Raw genomic sequence first — 7,041 nt, 5'->3', positions numbered from 1 at the left:
AAACACAAAAACAACAAACCCACAGCCACTCCATTCTAAATGGAGAAAAACTGGAAGCATTCCCATTAAAATCAAGAACCAGACAAGGCTGTCCACTATCTCCACTCATTTTTAAAATAGTGCTTCAAACTCTTGCAAAGAGCAATAAGACAAGAGAAGGAAATTAAAGGAGTAATAATTGGAAGAGATTAAATTATCCCTTTTTGTCGATGATATGCTATTATATCAAAGAGATGCCAAAAATTCCACCAAAAATTCCACGCGCAAACTCCTAGAAATTATTAACACATTCAGTAAAGTGGCAGGTTACAAAATTAACCTACAAAAGTCTATAGGCTTTCTATATACGAATGACAGGCAGTCAGAGAAAGAGCACAGGGAAACCGTCCCCTTCACAATAACTGCAAAAAAAATAAAATATCTCGGACAAAAAACATTAAAGAGCTCTACAATGAAAATTTTAAATCTTTAAAGAAAAAGATTGAGGAAGTCATCAGAAGATGGAAGGACCGCCCATGCTCATGGGTTAGAAGAATTAATATTGTGAAAAATGACCATCCTACCAGAATCCATTTATAGATTCAATGCAATGCCAATCAAAATTCCCATGACATTCTTCACAGAATTGGAAAAAAACATCCTAAGATTGACATGGAAGCACAAAAGACCTCAGATAGTCAAGCAACCATGAGCACTAAGAGCAATGCCAGGGGGATTACTATACCAGATTTTAAACTGTATTACAGTGCTACAGTCATAAAAACAACATGCACTGGCACAAAAATAGACCCATAGATCAATGGAACAAAAATTGAAGATCCAAATATGAGCACATGGAATTTCAGCCACCTGATGTTTGACAAAAGGGTCAAGAACATTCCCTGGAGGAAAGAGCATGTTCAGCAAATGGTGGTGGCAAATCTGGATCTACACCTGTAGAAGAATGAAACTAAACCCCTATCTTTCACCTTGCACAAAAGTCAGCTCCAAATGGCTCAAAGACCTCAATGTGAAGCCTGAAACTCTGAAACTGTTAGAAGAAAACATTGGCAATAACCTACAAGATATAGGTGTAGGAAAGGATTTTCTAAACCAGACATCAATTGCTCAGGAAAAAAGGTCAAGAATCAGTAAATGGGACTTGATTAAACTAAAAATCTTCTATACATCAAAAGAAGCCACCAAGGAAGTGAAGAGAAAACTCACAGAATGAGAGAAAATCTTCACCAGAGACATATCTGACAGAGGTTTAACATCCAGAATATACAACGAACTCAAAAAACAAAGAATCAAGAAAGGAAGTAACACAATTGACAGATGAGCTAAGGAACTGAACAGAGGGTCCTCAAAAGAAGAAATAAAGATGGCTAAGAAGCACCTTAAAAGGTGTTCAACGTCATTAGTAACTAGGGAAATGCAAATTTATACCACTTTAAGATTTCATCTTACCCCAGTCAGACTGGCTAAGATCAAGAGAACAAATGATACCAAATGTTAGGGAGGATGTGGGGAAAGGGGAACACTCATCCACTGCTGGTGGGGTTGCAAACTTGTTCAACCGCTACGGAATGCAGTGTGGAGAACTCTTAAAAAACTACAAATGAACCTACCATTTGACCCAGTTATACCACTCCTTGGCATATACCCAAAGAACTCATCCTATTGCAGAGACACTTGTACATCCATGTTTGTTGCTGCTCTTTTCACAATAGCTTAGAGATGGAAGCAACCTAAGTGTACTTAAGAAATATCTGTAGAAGCTAGACAGTGTTTCAAGTTTGTGGTTATAGAATGAAGGGAAAAGATAGAGAAAATCATTCTTTGGTGTGTTTATGAAGTTTGATAAGGGAGTAGTGTGATAAAACAATGAGACACAACACAGTCAAAGACTTGAGAATTGGACTCTAGCAAGCATCACTGGCTAGGTTTTGGCTCAGCTTCTGGGTGACACACAGTGGAGCATACCAAAATAGCATTGCAATACCCTTGAAAACTAAATTGGTATTTGAGCCACAAACTATCTGACTGGGCCAGGATATATATTTTGAACCTAAACCTTCTAATTCCCATCTAGAATCAAAGATCTAAATAAGAAACAAAGTGCTATAACATTATATTCAAAATGTATAGGATCCAAAACTTTTGTTATACAAAGAAATAGAAAAGCTCAACTCCAGTAAGAAAATCAACAGATGCCAATAGTGAGATAACACAGTGTGACACAAAGAACTGTAAAACAGCTATCACAAAAGCATTCCAATAGGCTAATCTAAAAAATCACTGTGAAAAAAATGAAAAAATAGTCTCAGCAAAGAAGTGCAAAAAAAAGCCAATCAGGCCAGGAGTGGTGGCACAGCCCTTTAATCCCAGCACTCAGGAGGCAGAGGCAGAGGCAGGCAGATCTCTGTGGGTTCAAGGCCAGCCTGGTCTATGTAGCCAGTTCTAGGCCAGTTAGGGCTTCTGGGGACCCTGTCTCAAAAAAACAAACCCAAAAAAAGAGCCAATCAGTTTGCTCCAGGGACAAGCTCCTTGATATGTTATCTGGTCCCAAGTGGTCAGTCTTAATCACATGTACATATGAGCAATAGTAAATGGACTCAGTCGATTTTGTGTGTGTATGTGTCTGTGTGTGTGTGTGTGTGTGTAACAATAATAATCAAAGAAGAAGTCATGAAATTGACAGGAAGTGAGGGGTGTAGGAAGAGTTGGAAGGGAAGGGATAAAATGATATACAGCACTCAACATGAAATTCTCCAAAAAAAATTAAATAGAATTTTTTAAAAGATGTTTAGTTAGCCTACAAATAATGAGTCTCATGACTGGTTCATACATATGCATTGTTATACTTTGTTTATGTTCAATCATTACCTTCTCCTGACCTGTCCCTTACTGTGGTGGCTTCATTCCTCCACTCCAGTAGTTTCCCTTCTGTTTTACTGTCATATATATAATACATATATATTAAAATGTAGATATTTGACCAGGCATGATGGCACACATCTTTAATTCCAGCACTTGGGAGGGAAAGACAGGTGAAGCTCTGTGACTTTGAGGGCAACCTGGTCTACATAGTGAGTTACAGGGCTACAGAGGGAGACCCTGTCTCACAAAACCAAATAAGTGTAGATATTGAACGTGATAGCAAAGTTCTAGAATTTAAGATTACACAAATTGAAAGACAGGCTTACAGTAAGTGGAAGCATGTCCCTCCAAAAGACAGCTGTGTCCTGATCCCTGGAACCTATGACATATGACGCCATCTGCAAAAAGGAAATAAGGTTCCACATGAAATTACAACTGCTTTGAGATTGTTCCCTTGAAATTAAAAAAACATTAGCCTAGATTAACTGGATGGTCCCAATATTATCACAGGATTATTACAAATGACAGGGGAGACAGAAAGATCAGAGCCCAAGAAGGAGACAAAGTGATGATAGGCAGAGGCTAGAGTAATACAACTGATGGCTACGAAGATGGAAGGGACCAAGGAATGTAGACAGGAAGTATATTCTCCTCTAGAATGCCTGTAGAATTCCTCTAGAATGAAGAAATGAACACAGCCTGTGGTTTTAGTCCAGTGAAATTCATATTTGACCTAAAACAAATATAAGAAAAAAAATTCTATTATTTCAAGCTGCAGAAAAAAATTGATTCTTGGGGCTGGAGAGATGGCTCAGCAGTTAAGAGCACTGACTGCTGTTGCAGAGGACCCAGGTTCGAGTCCCAGCACCCACATGGTGGCTACAAACTGTCCTTAACTCCAGTTCTAGGGGAATCTGAAGCCCTCTTCTGACCTCCGCAGCATTGCATGACATGGGTGCACTCACATACATGCAGGCAATACACTCATACACATAAAATAAAAATAATAAACTATTTTTAAAAATTGATTCTTTATGTGGACAGCACATAGCTCAAAAGATAAAATATCATAAACACATCAGTTCTCTCCCAAGCAGCCTATACATTTCAATCAGAATCCTAAAAAGGGGTCTGTGACACTGGACAAGCTAACTTTTTGGATGTATATAAAACAAAGGGGTAAGAATAATAGACAACACTAACAAAAATGTGTCATCAACCTTTTCTTTGGAAGGCCATGTCATAAATAGTCTAAGCTTTGCTGGCCACATATGGCCTCTGTCACATCTACTTCTTTGATTTTGTTTATTATTCGATTCTTTAAGAATGTAAATCATTCTTAGCTTCAAGGCTATATACGGCCAGCAGATGGATTGGGCCTACAGGCCTTACTTTGCTGATCCCAGAATTAGAACAATATGGATACACTTTACAATCCTAAAAGGGAAAAGAGCATTGTAGAGGAATACATATCTAAAAGAACTATCAATCAGGCTGTACTATCAATTAGGTATAACAGTGCCATTCATAAACATGTGCACACACAAAATCATAAACCTATTACAAGAAATGACACATAAACTGTATTACAAGCCCAAAGATTTTTGATGAGAAGGAAAGGAGAATGGAAGTAAATGGGATTTAAAAAAAAGAGGATTTCAGAGGCTGGAGAGATGGCTCAGCAGTTAAGAGCACTGGCTGCTGTTGCAAAGGACCCAAGTTCAATGATTGTTACATGGCAGGTAACAATCATTTACAACTCCAATTCCAGGGGACTCCAACACCCTCTTCTGACCTCTACAGGCATTGTACAACACAGGTGCACTTATATATATGCAGGTGATGTACTCATACATATAAAATTAAAAAGGATCTTAATATCTCAATAATTATTTCCTAAACCAGTTTTTAAAATTATATTACATAAGCTATAAATCTCTATACACCTGATATTTTGGTAATATTAAAGCATTCTTGGATTTTTCAGCATACATCACATGTTAGACCACAAAGCAAATCTAACAGTTTAAGAAACTGAGATAATAGTAAATATCTTTTCTGACCACAGTGGTTTGCATGTAGAAGTTAGCAAAAGGAAAATTCCGAAAATTTTATATATGTGTGTAAATTAAACAACATGCTTGGAATATCCAATGGGTCAAAGAACAAATAAAAATTTAAATATCTTGAGACAAAAAAGAAAAATGGAAATACAACATACTCAAGGCATGGGATGCAGCAAAAGCAGTTCTGAGACGGCCCGTCTTGTTAAATGAACTACAGCAAAAGAGAAAGAGTTCTCAAAGGAGCAACTCAACACTGGATGTCAACGAAGTAGAAAAGGAACAACGGAAACCTAAACCTAGGAGGGAAGAAGATGAACAGAACAGATGAGAGAGAGACAGACACAGAAAGAAAGGGGGAGACAGAGGAAAGATCAAGGACGCTAAAGCTGTTTTCTGAAAAGACTGGCAAAATTAGCAAACTCTTAACTGACTGACAGAGAAAAGGCACTAACAAACGAAATCAGAGCTGGTCAGATAGTCATTGTGACTGAAAGCACAGCGACACCAAGGATCGCAGGAAACGACTGTGAACAGCTACACGCCAACAAAGAGAGAAGCCTGAAGAAATGGAGAAATTCCTAGAAAAGTGCAACCTACCAAGATGGAAGCAGAAAAACGCAGAAAGTCTGAGCGGACCGGTAATGAGGAAAGAGATTGATTCAATAATCACAAAGTCTCTCACTAGAAAAACCTAGGCCTTGGTGGCCTCACTGCTACAGTCTACCAAGCATTTATAGACCTGTTACCAGTCCTTCTCGAACTCCTCTCAAAATATTAAAAGATGGAGAAAAAGGAGACATTTTTAATGTTTTTTATTGATTTAAACAACTTTGCCACACACAGAATTTTAACTGTCATTGTCATAGCAACTGATCTTTGTCTTAAGATTTTTATCTCAATGCACAATGCACTGAGTCTCTTGAAAATGGTCTTTTGGATGTTTTTACAAAATGAACTTCTGCACCTTTTACTACAGCATTTTCAAGAAATTTACATAAACACAAACAGAGTCTGAAGCTGGCTTCCTATGCTTGGCCTCGAGTTTAAAGGTGAAAACCCCTCTCCCCAGAAAACCCTGGTATCTGCTACTTCCAACCTGGAAAACTTACTCATGGTTGGGCAGGTAAGAGGCTTGGACAGAAAGAATAAAGTCATTCTCCCCTTATTAACAGAAGGCGTTAACCAGAGGTAAAGTCAAAGTAAACCAACTACTTAAATACCTACCTTCATTTAGAACCCATAAACAAAACAGCGATGTCAATCTACGTCTATTAGGTTTAAAAACAAAAACAGAAACATAAGCTTGGTATCTGGACAGCATATTCTGTAGCTGACAGGATTAGTTAAATATATCCTGTTCGCACAGTAAGTACCTTGTGTTATCTCTTCAACCCACCACACAGTAACTACAAAACTCTTATTTTAGAAACACTATAGGATGTATTTGCTGTGGTGGAAGGTGTGGCATAATTTACATAGTAACAGAATGCTTCTAGCTAGGAAATAAATGGACTTTTATTTCTAGACTGGTCAATTTGCTCAGTTAGAACTTTAAACTTTGAAGGACCTGTGACCCCTATTACTCAAAGTGCGTATTAGGGACCAAAAAGATGAGATAATCAATAAGTATTTTAAAGTTATTTGCACAATAGGTATAGATTGTAAAATAATTTCTACAAATAATTTCCTAGGTACAGCTCAGAAACATCTTTGAATTCCATAACAAAAAGTGTTGCAGTTCTTCACATAAAATGATAGGCTAATTTAAAACACATACATTGCAACTATTTTAAATCATTCAATAATTTTTAGTGTATTGCAGAGTGAAACAGATAAAATAATGTACTCCAAATTCATATTTTCAGGCTAAAATTATTTAAAAGGCATTTTAATTGGTGTTCATGTTCCAAGTGTAGTCATTGGGATAAGGCATAAGAAACAGTCACTGATTGCTTTTGTTCTGTCATTATTCTGGGTTGCATAAGAGAATTTTCATGTCAGGCATGGAATGTCTTGAGTATGTGCCTCCCAGCTTTACTATCCTGTCCTTTCTCCATCCTTTCCCTTCTCAGTCCATTCTGCTCTGTTCCCCTGGATAGTTTTCCTTCAACTT

Source organism: Nannospalax galili, unplaced genomic scaffold (assembly GCF_000622305.1).
Source record: "Nannospalax galili isolate Female #2095 unplaced genomic scaffold, S.galili_v1.0 scaffold211, whole genome shotgun sequence".
Taxonomy (NCBI): Eukaryota; Metazoa; Chordata; class Mammalia; order Rodentia; family Spalacidae; genus Nannospalax; species Nannospalax galili.
This window is presented reverse-complemented; position numbering follows the sequence as displayed.